General features: G+C 39.5%; 1 protein-coding gene across 4 annotated transcripts in view; it reads right to left on the bottom strand.

Annotated features, from left to right (window-relative positions):
• The window catches only part of OXR1 (oxidation resistance 1), a 502,318-nt gene that overhangs the window by 222,220 nt on the left and 262,784 nt on the right, over positions 1-17,314 (bottom strand). The window lies entirely within an intron of this gene.

Below are 17,314 nucleotides of genomic sequence, written 5' to 3'. Positions count from 1 at the left end.
CTTTAGGGTAATTTGTGTATCTGATAGCATGAAAACTATGTGTATGCTCGCGTGGGTGTATCCACATTCTTATTCTTACTCTGAAAGTTTCTAATAGCATCGGTATTCAGGGCTTGGCGTAGCAGTAGTTGGTTTCAAGAAAGGAACAGGTCTTCAAGATATATTTTTAGTCCAGGATGATAACTTGGGTCCAAATACCAAAAAATATTTTATGTGTGTCGCCTAGTGAAGACGCCTGCAGGCTCTATAGACCAGCCTTGCTATTCGTGGGCCAGCAGCAACTGGGCTGTTGTTACAAATGCAAAATGGTGGGTCCCACCCCAGGCCTACTGAGTCAGCCTCTGCATTCTTATAAGATTCTCCCATTTAAGAAGGGATTCTTTAGAATAGTCTTAAGGCTGTAGAGCTTTCCTTTCCGAGTCCTGCAGATGAAAAGGAAAACCAAGCCTTTCCCCCCTTCAGGTGGTGCATCACAGAACCGCCTTGACACCCTGAGTCACCTGCTGTCTGCTACTTATCCTGAAGTTTTCTACACGTCCCCAAATAAGGTAGTGGAAAGTTCTCAGACTGTGTGACGTGACATGACTCTGCAATAAGTAAGGTGTTTAAAGAGAATGAATCACAAGTGTGATTTACGCTAAGAGGACAGACTCATGAATACTGATTCAATACTGGAAAAAGATGTTTTCGGATGCATTGACTTTCCTCTAAATCGGATAAAAACCATTTGCCTTTAACATCGAAAGGTTTCTGATGTGATACTTAAGACATCAATCCCGGTTCATCCCATTTTTCTTGACAGATTTTATTACTCCAGTAGACTTAAATCACAGGGGATGACCAAGGAAGGGAACCAAAGAGAAGTTGCTGTTCCCTCTCTCTTTGACAAAGAATATTCCCCTCCCCCTCTTCCACCATAGCTTTCTTGAACACATTTATTCCTGAATCCTAGGATGTCAAGGCCCCATCATGATAATCTTTTGCATGTTTGGTCATGTGAATGGCATAGTTTCATTTCTTTCCTAAATAACTAGTAGAGGCAACAAGGGGACAATTTATAGGATTATAGAGCTTGAGGAAACCACAAAGATTCCTCCTATGTCCCTGTTCGTACTTTCTCAGTTTCCTTTGCAGCCTATTGGTCTGGTCCTACCCCTTAAAGTTTGGGGAGGGCTCTTTTCTTTATCACTTTACTCACTCTTCTTAAGAAATTCCGTTATACTCACATGCTGTTTGGAGAGACATCTTCATCCTGAGCCTACCTCCTGTGCACCAGAACTGCAGATCCAGCTGCCCACCCACCCCCCCCAGGAATCTCAGAGCTCAACGGACCCACAATAGAACTCAATATCCCATTTCAGTAGCTATCCCCTGAGCAGAATTTCCCATCTTTGTAAATGCTAACCCCATGCACCTAGATGTTCAAATCAGAAACTCAACAGTTATCCTAGAAGGCTCACACAAATCATAAAGGCATTTTAGAAACTAACAGGTTTTTTTTTTCATTTTCTCTAGTGAAGTCCTCACCCAATTGCTGATTTTGTTGACTTTCTCAGTTTTAGCTTTCCTCGTGTACTTCAATTTTAGTTTCAGACTCCTCTTGAGAGGGAGCTTTTAGGTTTCACTTTTTTTTTTTTTCCTCTCTCTAGTGCCTTCACTTCCTCTAGCCATTTTGCTCTTAGCTCAACTTGCCCCCGAGACTTTCATTCCAGAACAAGGTCTTGTATTGGTGGCTCATGGCGAGAAAATAGATTCGGCTGTGGAATGGAGGGGTGGCTTCTCCTAGGTCCAGGTTCCAAGCCTCTCTCTGTTTCCTCTGGCCTCTGAAGCTTACGCTGAGCCATAACCCAGGGCGGGCAGTAATCACAGCTTCTTCCAGCCTTTCATGGTTGGGAATCCCTGCTCAGGTGCTAAATTTGTAGAAGTAAGTGGGGTTCTGTTCTTCTAACGTGCATGGTACGCATTTTTTTAAAATAAAATTTTCTATTTGAGAAAAGGTTTTAGATTTATCGAAAAATTGCTAAGATAGTACAGAGTTCTCATATACCCCATACCCAGTTTCCCTTATTATTAACCTCTTATATTGATTAGTTATATTTGTTATAATTAATAAACTAACACTGATACATTACTATTAACTAAAGTCCATACTTTATCCAGACTTCCTTACATTTTAACCTAATGTCCCTTTTCGGTTCCAGGATCCCATCCAGGATACCACATTACATTTAGATATCATGTCCTCTTGAGCTGTTCTTGACTGTGGGTTCCATGCTCCTTTATTGCTATGTGTTTTTACCCCTTTTCTGGCCCATAGCAATATTTGTTTGGTTTAGAAAAGAAGATATACCTTAATTGAAAAATGTCAGCTATCATTGCTTCAAGCATTCAAAACTTGAAATCATAGAACTGATTGGAAAATCTTCTTCTTTTTCATTTCCAGCTGGTCACCAGTTCCTCCCCATTTATATCCATCACCTCTCTGTAATTCTCTCCTCTCATATTGCCTCTGCCTTAGATTAGGACTTTGTCACTCTCCATTAATATTATTTTGATACTTTACTTTTTATTTAACTTCTACTGTGTGTTACTCTGTGCCAGGATCTATTATGCAATTTGTACACATTACCTCATAAAAACCTTATTATAAACCTGAGTGGTACAGGGTAATATTCTCACTTCCCAAAGGAAAATCAGTGAGGTTAAGTGACTTGTCCAAGGTCACAGAGCTACGTAGAATGGCTGTGCGGGTATCCAAAACTAGATCTGTGTAATTCCAGAGCCAAAGCTCTTAAGCCGTACAGCATAATATCTAATTAGCCCTGACACTTACCCATCTAAAAGATTATTCTGTCTCTAGGCATGTATATCCCCAACCCATTCTCCATATGATGCTCAAAACATCTCTCTATAAAGCAACCTTATCAAGGTACTCCCCTAGGCAAAAACCTTCAACAATTCCCAAGGTGTCATGATTAAGTCCAAATTCTATAGTACAGCCCACAAGACCCCCCCATTATCTGGCTCCTCATCTTTCTCAAGCCTCATCTCCAACTGCCAATTGTCAACAGTAGTCATTCATTTATTAAATGAATGAATAAGCATTCTTAAAACTGACCACTGAATTGAGATTTACATAGGCTTATTTAGGGGTAGAGGTGAAAAAACTAAATGAGAGCATAGAGAGAGGGAATTACTATTGATATTCCTCTTTTTCTTATTTTAGTGCCACATTTTGGCTGTCCTTATCCCATCCCACTCACCCTATGTTTATTTACAAGAATGTTTCTCATATCAAGAAAGATCTGTAATTTGAGAGAATTATTTGAAGGAGGAAGTGAAACTTTGTAGTCTCAAATAGCACACCAGATACCCTGTTTCTTTAGTTAGAGTAAACAGTAATCTGCTGTTCTGCTATATAATGACTCACTTACTTGAAATAATACTTGAAAAAGACCTCAAAGACACTAAAATTACCTAATTAAAAAGGAAATTGTTTTGAACTGGTTTATGAGACACTCAATAAACAGAGTCACAAGGTAAAGCTCTCTGTGGGCACCTATGATATTTTATTTCCAATATACTATTGATGATAATTTTTGCCTCCTTTGGCTCAGAGAACTAGGAGAGGAAATCAATGTCCTTTCTATCGACATATTAAAATTTAAGCAACAAAATTAAGTCCTAGGATTCCTGAGTGCAAATCCTAGGAAATAAAAAATATTGTGATGCAGCAGGTAGGCAGGCATTGTTTAAACTCTTACTGATTTCTCTGTGATGGACTATCCTCCATATAGTTAATGTGTAACATCTTAATATTTAATGTCCATAAGACTGAATGTACCAGAAGACTTAAGATTCCAACTCATGAAACAGGCTGATCAAATAAATGACCAAGGAGAACGGAGGAAATGGGAGGCTAAGATGTGTCGGCCATGATTACACAGATAATGTAGGCTTTCTCCGCCAGGAAACATCCATCTAAATAGCTAAAGACTTATTCAGATTATATTTTGAAGGTATTTAACTTTGTTATCTTCAAACATACATGGTAACATGAAATAGGTTAAGTATTAGATAACATTTACTTCAAAACCATTACATGAATTTCTCTTAGCAGGTATTTTTACCTACTAAAAGGCTGTTAAGCTAATTTGCTGAACATAATATTTTCTGTATTCTGAAATCATGTTTCCATTAAGGATTCACATAGTTTTTTATTCACAGATTATACTGACACAAAGGCTTTTTAGGTCATAGTCTGTCCAGATGATTCAAGGTTTGAATTAGTGAAGTTTTAAAATAGCTCACTAAAAGCTTGCTTGCAGGTAGATGTGCACACGATTTATAGTGCATCTATTAGGAATGGTCACCGAAACATGTATAATTGGGTTATTCCAAGTAATTAACTATAGTCAAAGTCATTTCAAAACCTCTGGCAGAAAGAACAAATAGAAGCATTTCCCTCAATTGCGTCTCACTTTCAACTATTTTCACATTCTTCTCAGTGATATTCTTTTGGTCAGTGTGAACACGGTCAAAATTTTGTTGAGGAGCACGACTCTTGCAGGTTTTTCTAATGTGTGAAAAATGTCTTTAGATATGAAGTAGGAAGAAAATCCAGATCCTAAAAAATCAGGAGATATCGATTGCTTTTTAAAATATATTTTTCATTGAGGTATAATTGACATAGACATTATATTAGTTTCAGGTGTGTAACATAACAAGGGGCTATCAATAGCTTTATTTCTGAATGTTTGCAAGATCCTAGAAACTCTTTAAATTGATGTTTTTTAAAAAAATGGAAATTCGCGGGAAATTTGAACATATTTCACTGTTCAAAATGCCATTAATTCTATCCCTTAATGTTTAAAACAAAGTAGGTATTTCTTAATAATCTGTCATTTTCTTCCCCTAGCCATGGTTCAGTGGAAAGGAACGTTCCTACAAACGTTGGTGGGTGGAAAGGGCAAGTTTTTTTTTTTTTTTTTCGGTACGCGGGCCTCTCACTATTGTGGCCTCTCCCGTTGCAGAGCACAGGCTCCGGACGCGCAGGCTCAGCGGCCATGGCTCACGGGCCCAGCCGCTCCGCGGCATGTGGGATCTTCCCGGACCGGGGCACGAACCCGCGTCCCCTGCATCGGCAGGCGGACTCTCAACCACTGTGCCACCAGGGAAGCCCGAAAGGGCAAGTTTTGATGGCTGGCAGTGCTGAAGGATTTATTGTCATAAGAATTTAGCAAATTTCAAATAAGATCATGATTATTTCTCCACCATGAAACAACGTCTGTTTAAATTATTACACAATTTTAACCAGTATAGCTTCAATTAGGCTGCTTAGAAATCATTAAATAAATTGACAGGTATAATTTGTTTCTAATAAGTTATAAGTTATGCTGCAACTCAAATACCAAACCAACACCAGTAGCTCAGGGAAACCCTGGGGTATTGACATTTCTTAATCCATTTGGCACAGCCATGATTAAGCTGTGTTTCTTGATCCTGGGTTGATTACCACTGACAGAGAACAATACCAGAATCAGGGTGAAAGAGAATAAGACAAATGTAAAAAATATGGTGGTAACTTTGTAAATTAGAGTTGGCAAGCTTATCTAGCATGTTATAAACATTACCAATCTATAGGGGTATCAAACAAACATCTTTTTCTTCTTCTGAGTATACCTCTACTGCTTAGTAAAATTTAGTTAAAATTGTATAAATGCTTAGTTAAAAAATCTAATTTTTCTTGAAAGAAATAAAGTGTTCATATTTATTCTAGAGTAGAAAAGAAGTTTTTATCTGTGAGTTTTCCTAGGCCTCATGTTTTAAAGTGGACTTTAAATGGAATTTTTTAAATGACATGAAATAACAACCCATTCAAATACCCCTCCAGCGCATACACAAACACAGACGCAGATTCTCATACACTGAATCCCAAGGTCTGCTTACCCCACAAGCAAACAAAGAAATTGAACTCGGATTTTCAATATCTTCAAATTCCACTATCTTAATACAGATGGCCCAATCTAATGCAATGTGGGTCAAAAAGAAAAGGCACTTCTACATGTGTAGCAATCTTTGAAATTTGTGAAGCCCAGGTCCATTTAGGGAAGTCCAGATTCCATGTATAACAAGGAACCTCAGCAACAGAATAATTTTCCTTAAATAATCTTGTGACCCAGAAAGTATAAGAAGTCATCAAATGAACTTCAATTCAAAACAAAGTCATTTTTCTCAAGGACATAATTTAATCTGAACCCTCAGAGCAGTTACCCATTTTAGTTTCTGTGCGTACAGACAGTGACCTGTGTGCCAAGTTGGCTCTTCTGATTAAATCAGAGACTTCCTGCTTTTACATGAAGAATCTTCTAGAGTGGAGAGAAGGTTCTGGTTCAGTGGTGACCTAGTTTCATGCTGCAGAATGTGTCACCTCCAGCAGGATTAGTCTTTTCCTTTTTTTTTCTTTCTCTCTCCTGCTACAATATTTTCACTTTAGAGTCGATCTTTTTTATTCTTATAATTAAAAAGTCTGGATTCAGAAGGAGAGGCATAAAAGTTATGTGGTGATATTTTAAAATGCCTGGTGTATTGCAATTAAAAAGCAGTTAAATATGTGTCTTGCTTTTCCCTTTTTAGAGTTTCCAAACTAGTTATTACTGTTTTAATTTTGCCAACTACTCAGAAGAATTCCCAGGGAACCCCTAATTCTGTAGGCTCTCTTTTCAATATGTAAGCAGCCTGGGGTTAGTAAGATACAAATCTGTATTTACCTGTGCTTCATTAAGTTTGGAATGTTGATGATATTCTATTCTGAAGGCAGGGCAAAGGACAAGATCAGTGGACATCAGTCAGACTTTTACAATTTCACAGAAGAGTAATATTTCAAAAGAATATTTGGGGGACATTTCCTAACTTAATTTTGACAAGTGAGGAGATTTAAAAATAACACATCTTATTTAAAACGTCTACAAAAGCAATATATATACTATGCCATCATTTCACAGAAGGCAGTCCATTTTAACACAAGGAAGGAGGTGAGAAAAGAAGGAAAGAGAGGAGGGGAAGAAGGAAACAAAGAAGGAAGGATGAGCAAAAGAAGGAAAAGATGGTCACTTTAATCGAATAAATGTAATTGCATGAAAAACTATTATTATTATTATTATTATTTTTTTTTTTTTTTTTGCGGTACGGGGGCCTCTCACTGCTGTGGCCTCTCCCGTCGCAGAGCACAGGCTCCGGGCTCCACGGCACGTGGGATCCTCCCGGACCGGGGCACGAAGCCGCGCCCCCTGCATCGGCAGGCGGACTCCCAACCCCTGCGCCACCAGGGAAGCCCTAGTATTCTTTTTTTAATGCATCTGTTTCACCATCAATGGTATGGACTAGCGCTTGCGAAACCACTTACTGAGATCTCTGTCAATGATCTAATTTCATTTTTGTTTTTGTTTTTGAGAAGAGAATTGACCTGAAAACGTGTAGAAGATAAACTGTTTACCATTAGTTATCAATCTACTTAGATTCTTTCCTTGACTTTGCCACCATTTCCAGTGTGATCATGAAAAAGTCGTTCAACTCTCAGAGACTCAATTCCAAAGAATGCTATATGGTGGCCATAATAAGTATCCTACTCATCTTTTAGGAATGTTATAAGCATTCACTGAATTTAACATGTATTTTTTAGTCACCTAAAAAACTGACAATGCATATGTTAAAATGCTTTGAATCTATTCATGTTGATCAAATCTGGGGAAGGTGTGGCCAAGTATGAGGGGAATTTGGATGGAATCCTAACACTGTTCTGGGCAGAAGGAACACTTCCATCAAGCCCATCATACATCATACGGAAGGACGCCTTTGGGAAACCACAAGGAGCATGGCTAGAGTGTGGGGCTGGGGTCTGAGACTAAGCTGGAGAGTAAACTGGGGCACAGCATGGAAGGTCTACAGAGCAACAAACAACGTTTATCTTGTGGGGAATGAGGAACCACCTGCTAAAAACCAGGGGATAAGCGAGCATATCAACAAGGAGGATCACGGCAGGAGGCTAGCTTCACATTAGCAGGCGGGCAGCGATCATGACACCTCATTCATGCCGCATCTGTAATGCACAACGACAATAACAAGCTCACTAATATTCATGGAGAACTTCCATGTTCTAGGCACTACTAACTATAAGCACTTTACATAGGCTACTTCATTTACTCCTCACAACGGCCCTTTCAGGAAGCATCGGTTTTATTTCCTTTTATAAGTAAAGACACTGAGCTTTGAGATTCGAAGTGCCTTGTTTATATAAGGTCACGTAACTAGCATGGGGAATGGGATTCCAACTTAGGCATCAGATTCCAGAGGCCAAGTTCCTCACCATTGATCCATCCTGCCTCTGGGACCAAAAGAAGGAGCTCAGTAGGCGCAGTAGAATGAATGACGACCCTTCCGCCTTCCTGCCACTGATCAAAACCATTTAGGATCTCGGAGAGCTGATCGGAGAGCTTTTCCAGGCAAGCTGATGCCTAAACCACTCTAAAGACGTAACCGCTGTACTTTAGAAAACACGACCCAAACTTCCCCAGTAACAGTGCTCAAATTGTTACATTCCCCCAGTATTATTTAATTTTTATATTCTTTGCTACAACTTATTCTTTTCTTGGTAGAAGTGAAGAACATCTGGGCACCTCCTCTTCAAAACAATGCTGGGAAGCTTGAAGATCATTAAATTTCCCCTCAACCATTTTCTTCTTCATGCTGCAAATATCAATTCCATTCATCTTTTCATAAATTACTTCTATGCCAAGCGAAAAACAACTCTTTGAAAAGTCTATTATTAATGTATCGAATGTCCTGTAATTGAGACCAGCCTAATTGATTTCTCAGAACTGTTATCATTTATCTGCTAGAATGTTTATAAAAATTGTATAAGATTTAAACCCATTTTACAAAGTAACTTTTCTATCTCCTTCCTCCATTAACCTGTTTTATTTTTCTTTAAAAACTTACTATTCATTGACAATGAATATCCAATGGCTTATTTATACCCTGTTGTTCCCACTAGAGTATAAGCACTTGAGTGCCTGGACTTGGTCTTATTTTCTCTTGTATTAGTGGCACTTTGAACAAAGCCTGGTTTGTAGTAGGCATTTAATAAATATTTATTTAATTAATAAGTGAATAGGTTAATAAATGAAGGTACATATTTTCATATATGAAAAAGTTTGAGTTACCCAGAATTTGTTTATCTGAATATAACTGGAAATTGCTGCGTAGAGAACACTGACCGATTCATCATAGATGGTATTCAACAAAGAGAAGGTGATACAGTGAGATTAATATAGAAAGGACAAGAGGTAGAGACTGATCCATGAGGGCAAACAAGAGATTAAAAGGTGTGAAAAGACTGTTAGTTCTCTTGACAAGGTGAGGACCTTCACGGAAGTCTCAACTGAAGGAAAGTTCCAGAGGTATTATACAGACATCTGTTATCCAAGGAGCCCCCTATTGGCCCCATTTGGAAGCCCTGCTGAGCCAGGAACCTGGGAAGGCTAATTTCAACCCTCTTCTGCCTTGTCTTTGAACTTGCAGAGAGCATTTAAATAGCAAATAAAAGGGAGCTTTAAATATAATACATGACACATCATTAAACTCCTAGAATAGAACACAGGCAAAACATTCGCTGACATAAATCGTAGCAACGTTTTCTTAGGTCAGTCTCCCAAGGCAAAAGAAATAAAAGCAAAAATAAACAAATGGGGCTTCCCTGGTGGTGCAGTGGTTGAGAATCCGCCTGCCGATGCAGGGGACGCGGGTTCGTGCCCCGGTCCGGGAAGATCCCACGTGCCGCGGAGCGGCTGGGCCCGTGAGCCATGGCCGCTGAGCCTGCGCGTCCGGAGCCTGTGCTCCGCAAAGGGAGAGGCCACGGCGGTGAGAGGCCCGCGTACCGCAAAAAAGAAATAAATAAACAAAAATAAACAAATGGGGGCTTCCCTGGTGGCGCAGTGGTTGAGAGTCTGCCTGCCGATGCGGGGAGCACGGGTTCGTGCCCGGGTCCGGGAGGATCCTGCGTGCCGCGGAGCGGCTGGGCCCGTGAGCCATGGCCGCTGGGCCTGCGCGTCCGGAGCCTGTGCTCCGCAGCGGGAGAGGCCGCGACGGTGAGAGGCCCGCGTACCAAAAAATAAATAAATAAATAAAATAAACAAATGGGACCTAATCAATCTTATAAGCTTTTGCACAGCAAAGGAAACCATAAACAAAACAAAAAGACAACCTAAGAATGGGAGAAAATATTTGCAAATGATGCAACCAACAAGGGTTTAATTTCCAAAATATACAAACAGCTCATGCAGCTCAATATCAAAAAAGCAAACAACCCAATCAAAAAAATGGGCAGAAGATCTAAATGGACATTTCTCCGAAGAAGACATACAGATGACCAACAAACACATGAAAAGATGCTCGACATTGTTAATTATTAGAGAAACGCAAATCAAAACTACAGTGAGGTATCACCTCACACCAGTCAGAATGGCCATCATCACAAAGTCTACAAACAATAAATGCTGGAAAGGGTGTAAAGAAAAGGGAACCCTCTTGCACTGTTGGTGGGAATGTAAATTGGTGCAGCCACTATGGAGAACAGTATGGAGGTTCCTTAAAAACTAAAAATAGAGTTACCATATGATCCAGCAATCCCACACGTGGGCATATATCTGGAAGAGACAAAAACTCTAATTTGAAAACACACATCTACCCCAATGTTCACAGCAGCACTATTTACAATAGTCAAGGCATGGAAGCAACCTAAATGTCCATCAACAGATGAATGGAGGGACTTCCCTGGTGGTCCAGTGGTTAAGAATCCGCCTTCCAATGCAGGGGGATGCAGGTTCGACCCCTGGACAGGGTACTAAATCCCACATGCTGCAGGGTAACTAAGCCGACACATCACTGAGCCCACACGCCACAACTAGAGAGCCTGTGTGCCGCAACTATAGAGGCCACGTACTCTGGAACCTGTGCGCCACAACTAGAGAGAAGCCCATGCGCCCCAGCGAAGAGCCTGTGTACCGCAATGAAAGATCCCACATGCCGCAACTAAGACATGACACAGCCAAAAATAAATAAATATTGTTTAAAAACCCCAGATGAATGGATAAAGAAGATGATATAAAAAAGATGGATAAAGAAGATGTGTACATACACATACACACACACACGCGCGTGCGCGCGCAAAATGGAATATTACTCAGCCATAGAAAATGAAATAATACCATTTGCAGCAACATGGATGAACATAGAGATTATCATACTAAGTGAAATAGGTCAGACAGAGAAAAGCAAATATATGATATCACTATACGTGGAGCCTAAAAAAATGGTACAAATGAACTTATTTACAGAACAAAAATAGACTCGTAGACATAGAAAACAAACTTATGGTTACCAAAGGGGAAAAGGGGGAGGGATAAATTGGGAATTGGGGATTAAAAGATACAAATTACTGCAAATAAAATAGATAAACAATAAGGACCTACTGTATAGCATAAGGAACTATATTCAATATCTTATAATAACCTATAATGGAAAAGAATCTGAAAAAGAATATATATATGTATATATATATACACACACACACACACACACACATATGTATATATATGTATGTAATGTAACTGAGTCACTTTCCTGTACAACAGAAATTATCACAACCCTGTAAATCAATTATACTTCAATTAAAAAAATAAATTAAAAAAGAGCTTTGCTAAATCTAACCTTCTTCTCTTCTAACAGATTTAAAAGTTGTAGATCTTATTCAGTGTTCTCCACAGCAGGGGTTCCAATCCTTCTCTCCTGCCGGGAAGTATTCAAAGCTCTTCTTTACACTGAGCTCTTGGCCCATTTCCTCCCTCCTCCTCCACTGAAAAGGGCAAGGTTCATCACCACTACCTCCACCAGCACCTCCCCCCGCCCCGCCACCCCCAAAGTTTATTTAGCGCTTACTGTGTGCCTTACACTGTACTCAGTGTTAGGATTAATGACATTAATGCCATCCTTCCCTACTCATAAGAATGGAGATTTGGTATGGAGACATGCTAACACAAGAAGATAAGGAAGACAGCTAAGTACTAGATGCCAAGGCAGCGAGGAGAACGGAGCGTGATGAAGGGTGACTAGATCTACGAAGCCAATAAAGAGCCCCGGGGTGCCTTTAAGGTCTGATGTGATTTCTCCATCTTCTGGATTCCACAGCACTTTGAGTGAACCTCCCCTGCCCTCCGCTACTCCTCACTCATCTCCCCTACCTCTGGCCCCACCCAGGGCATTGAGAGCATCTGTCTCGTATTCTACTCACTGGTGGGCCTGTGTTAACCAAGCACTCCCTTCCCCGCCCCACCCCCCACGTGATGAACACCTCAAGAGCAGAGATCTCTGTTTTACCCTTCTTCTTATTCTGAGCAGCATCTTCTATGAGGCCTTCACACAGCTGGGTCTGATGGAGGACTAATCAGCATTTGGTGTGTCACTGAATGACTCTGATTATGGAGACATCTATTCAAGACCTGTCCCACTTCCTAACTGTCAAGCGAAAGAAGTCTCAGAATGGAAAGACATCAGCACATTTTACTAATAGTCACAGATGCTGGAGAGAGATGTACGAACTCTGGCTTTAGATTCTGAGTCAAGGAATGAATATTACATAGACTTACAAGCCCACCTTAGGGAGCGCTGGGTCACTTTTGGATCCTGCCTGCCCAGTCTTCTTCACTATCTCTACATCTGCTTTACAACTCTTTTCAGAAGTCCTTACATGCAGTTCTCAAAATTAAATGTAGAGAATACATGAAGTATTAAAAATATGAGTCTACTATTTGGTTTCTTCTTCCATCTTTAAGTAGGGACTGTGTTTCTGAAGCTTATAGGTTTCTTATATACATCGTTAAACTCAAGTAGTTTTATTTAGCACAAACAAAAATTGGAGTAGGGAACAGTTCTATTTTGTTTTCATCTGTTTACCCATTAGAGCTAGTCCACTAATTTAATATTATATTATTCTAGTTCTAATTAACACTTTTATTTAAAGATACTAATAGAATTTTAAGTACCTGAAGGACTTCAAATATCTAGTCCAGTTGTAAGTCACAACTCATTAACAGACCGTGTAGTCAATTTAGTGTGTTGAGATTGCATTTTAAAAAAATGAAAATAATGATCAGAATGGATAGTAAGGACATGTTCTCAGGAAATTTTTTTCAGCTATGTTGGTGGGTGAGTGTGCACTGGGTAAGTGGTGTAAAATGTGTTAGGCAGAATTCTAAGATGGTCCTCAAGATTCCTCACCCCTGTAATGTACACACGTGTGTGATCCCCAGGCCTGTGAATATGATGGACATTACTCCCATGATTAGGTTTTGTTGACTTTAAAACAGGGAGATCATCTGGGTGGCCCTGACCTAATTACATAAGCCGTTTAAAGCAGAGAGCTTTCTTGGCTAGCCCAAGGAGAGGAAGTTAGAGATTCATAAGAAAAGGATTTGACATGCAGTTACTGGTTGGAAGATGGAAGAGGCCACATGGCAAGGGAAGAGAGTAGCCCCTGAAAGCTAAGAGTGAGCCCCAGTTGACAGCCGACCAGGAAATGGGGACCTCAGACCTACCACTTCAAGGAACTGAATTCTGCCAACAAAAGGAATGAACTTGGAAGCATACTTGTCCCTAGCTGAACCAACCTCCAGACAAGAACTCAGCCCAGCTAACACCTTGATTTTAGCCTCGTAGATACCCCGAGCAGAAAATATAGTCATGTTTTGTGGATTTCTGACCTACACAGCTGTGAGCTGATAAATGGGTGTTGTTTTAAACAGCTAAGTTTGTGGTAATTTGTTTCACAGCAATAGAAAGCGTATACAGTACTTCATACGGTCAAATGTATAATAAAAAGCGAGCAAGAAAAAATACTCAGAAAGACTGATTTGGTCTAAATCTATCACTGTCCAGATGAGAAGGTTAAGGTCAAGTGATGGTAAATAACTGTGCAAGATTATACAGTTGGTGACAAAAGCAGCACAGAACAAACTCTTTCTTTAGCCACCGTCCTGATATAGTGGTTACTCTCCTTTTTATTTAGCTGAAGATTCATATATCTCACACCAATAGAGAACAGCTTTTCCTCTGCTTATATCAAAACAATGAAATTTTATTATACTTCTTATAAGATAGATTGTTTTCCTATAAAAAGTAATGAGCTTATGCCGTGCCATTTTTTTTCCTGCTATAATTGGTTTAACATGTTTCTGTTATCAGGAATAATTAAGGACCTAAATCTATTGTCTATACAAGGAGGCAATCATTTCTATTTCCTAGAGTTCTTTCAATAGGAAGTGGATCCTGTACATAAGTGCATGAGGGATAAAAGCTGTGAGATCAAAAGAAATTTCTAGAGAGGCTACTGCAGCCACTCATTAGCCACTAAGAGATATTTAAATAACTCCAAAATTTCTAGTTCTTTCTTTTAATTTAAAAATTCTTCAATTCCCAGAATGATTACTTAAATATAGTACTGCACTTCATTGCTAAATTTAAATGTAGTAGTAACTTGGCCACAAGAGGGCTCCCAGGTTTTTCCAGTTGTGTGAGCTATAAATTGAGACATTGAAAGATATCTTTAAATGAAAGGCCATATTGGCTGGTGGATGGGTTAGTTGGCATGGTTTCCTTAAGTGAAATTTTCTGGGGATTTCAGTAAAAATGTCACTCCACTGTATCACTCAGAGAACTTCCTTGGGCTCACCTCTCTAGAAGGGGATGGTATCCTTCCGAGTGACATAGAAGGCAGACTCTAAAATGTCACAAGAAGGTTAATTTCATTCGCAGAGTTGGCTATCTCTGGCTCACAGTTTTTTCTTTAATTTCTTTAAGGTTCTATCCCTCATCTAAAAAAATAGAGAGTATTTTTTTACAAGAGTTGTGAGGATCAATTGAGAAAGAAGAAAGGAGCTTAATGTGTGCCTAGTACTTGGAATTACCCATAAATGGCAATTATAATTGTTGTTGTCTTTATTACCAGTACATTTACTAAGGGATGCTGAAAGAAATGATCTTTCAATATACGTGATTACGTGGTTGCTAATATTTCAGCCTTGAAAATGTCTCCAGGTCTATTTTAACATATAGACATGCCATTGACATTGCTTATGAATCAAACTGTTGCAAATCCAAAAATTAAACACTCACTAGTTTTAGGACTACTTAAAATAACTGATAGTTCATCTTTCTGCAATCCAAACTCACCATTTAGAATTCTACTTTTCAGGCTTAGTTGTTTATTTACATTGGCCAAGCTAGGGGTCAATGTTTTACCCTCATTTTCTCATCTTTAAGGAATATTGAGTTTATAAGATAAACTCCATTTTCTGAAGGCAAAATACTGTCTTCTTATCCAGTTAATAAATCAGAAAAGCAGTAGATGGTAGTGGACATGTTGAAGGGTGGGAGGAGAGGACATTGGAAAATGGAGAGAGAAGCAGTTATGTAAACGTCACGGGCTTTTCTAGTTGATTGATTTTTAGAACTCTGCTATCGTAAGTTTTAAAAAAGGAAATATGTACCTGTCTACACTCTCTTACATCAATTCTCATTATAGCTGACCACTGACATCCTCAAAGACACCATGCTTGTTGCCTATTAAGAAATAAGACTTTAAGGGCTTCCCTGGTGGCGCAGTGGTTAAGAGTCCGCCTGCCGATGCAGGGGACATGGGTTCGTGCCCCGGTCCGGGAAGATCCCACATGCCACGGAGCGGCTGGGCCTGTGAGCCACGGCCGCTGGGCCTGCGCGTCCAGAGCCTGTGCTCCGCAACGGGAGAGGCCACAGTGGTGAGAGGCCCGCGTACCGCAAAAAATAAATAAATAAATAAATAAATAAATAAAAGACTTTAACATCTTCATCTGGAAAAAAGGAAACCTGAGAGTAGATACAGGAAGAAGATATAAAATGGTAGGAAGGGAAAGCATGGTTTTAGGAGCCAAATCCTGAAATACTACTAGACATACATGGAGGCATCTCTTCAAGTGTGAAGGAAGTAATTTAAGCCAAAGACACAGGAGAATGACTGGACAAAGTCACACAGAAAATTGGTATGGGAATCAGAACTAGAAATCTGATCTGATTACATTTCTAGATAGAGACACTAAAATATCTGAGAAAAAATTCCAAACATCCCATAATGGGGTGGCAGGGTGCTGGATACCAAGAAAAACATGACTCCTTCGATGTAACTTTAATAAAGCCATTAAGCCAACAGGGTCTACTATTAAGGATTTTGGTGATGACCGAATCTCTCAAATGAAATAATAAGCAACACCGAAGCATCCATCTTCTTCCTGGTAGATTCATCTCCCCTACGCATCACCTCTACCATACATATGTTTAGCAACTTTTCTCTCAATTAGACCTAAAACACTGAAAATTGTTATTGTGAGTTAAAAATCAAGGCCAAAGACATGATGAACAAATATTGGTACATAAAAGCTGGTAATTCAACTTATTTGAATTGATTACCTCTAACACTCCAATTAAGTGCTAACGTTCAAAATTACAGGATATTATTCTACCTGGGAAAAAGGGGGCATAATGTCTGCAAGACCCTATCCACAGCCTACTACCCTGTCATACATTGGGATCTGGATGTGATTCAATCTCTCCAATGTGAATTAATGTGCAAGGTAAAGACGGACCTACAACATAATTTGTCCTTCCTCAGAACGTAATAATTTTCTATTTTCTTAGTGGCTTTGTTAGTTACAGGCTGACATCAACCACTGTCTCAACAACCTGACAGAACAGGGTCAGCCACTTGAAAGCCTGGAGGGAGCATGCAAAGAGCAAAAACCGAAAAACAAAAACGGCGCCGGGCTAAAGACTGGCAAAATTGAAAATAGTAGCACATAAGCTTAAAACCTGGAAAACCATATATATGTAATTTACTTCTCTTAGACAGGCTATAGAAGGTCCTCAGGCCTACTCTCTTACTTAACTTTGCTGAAGGTGTGCAGTATTTTTCCAACTCCATGTTCAGACTGTATGAGAAGATGTCCACATAAACCATCAAAAAGATACACAGTCGGCCCTTTGTATCTGCAGGTTCCACATGCACATATTCAACCAACCAAGAATTGAAGATATTTGGGGGGGAAAATCCAGAAAGTTCCAAAACAGCAAAACTTGAATTTTCTGCACATCCAGTACTATTTACATAGCATTTACATTATATTCGGTATTACAAGTAACCTAGAGATGATTTAAAGTATATGGGAGGATGTGT

Source organism: Kogia breviceps, chromosome 17 (genome assembly GCF_026419965.1).
Source record: "Kogia breviceps isolate mKogBre1 chromosome 17, mKogBre1 haplotype 1, whole genome shotgun sequence".
NCBI lineage: Eukaryota > Metazoa > Chordata > Mammalia > Artiodactyla > Physeteridae > Kogia > Kogia breviceps.
The sequence above is the reverse complement of the archived record's forward strand: the minus strand, read 5'-3'. Positions and strand labels throughout refer to the sequence as shown.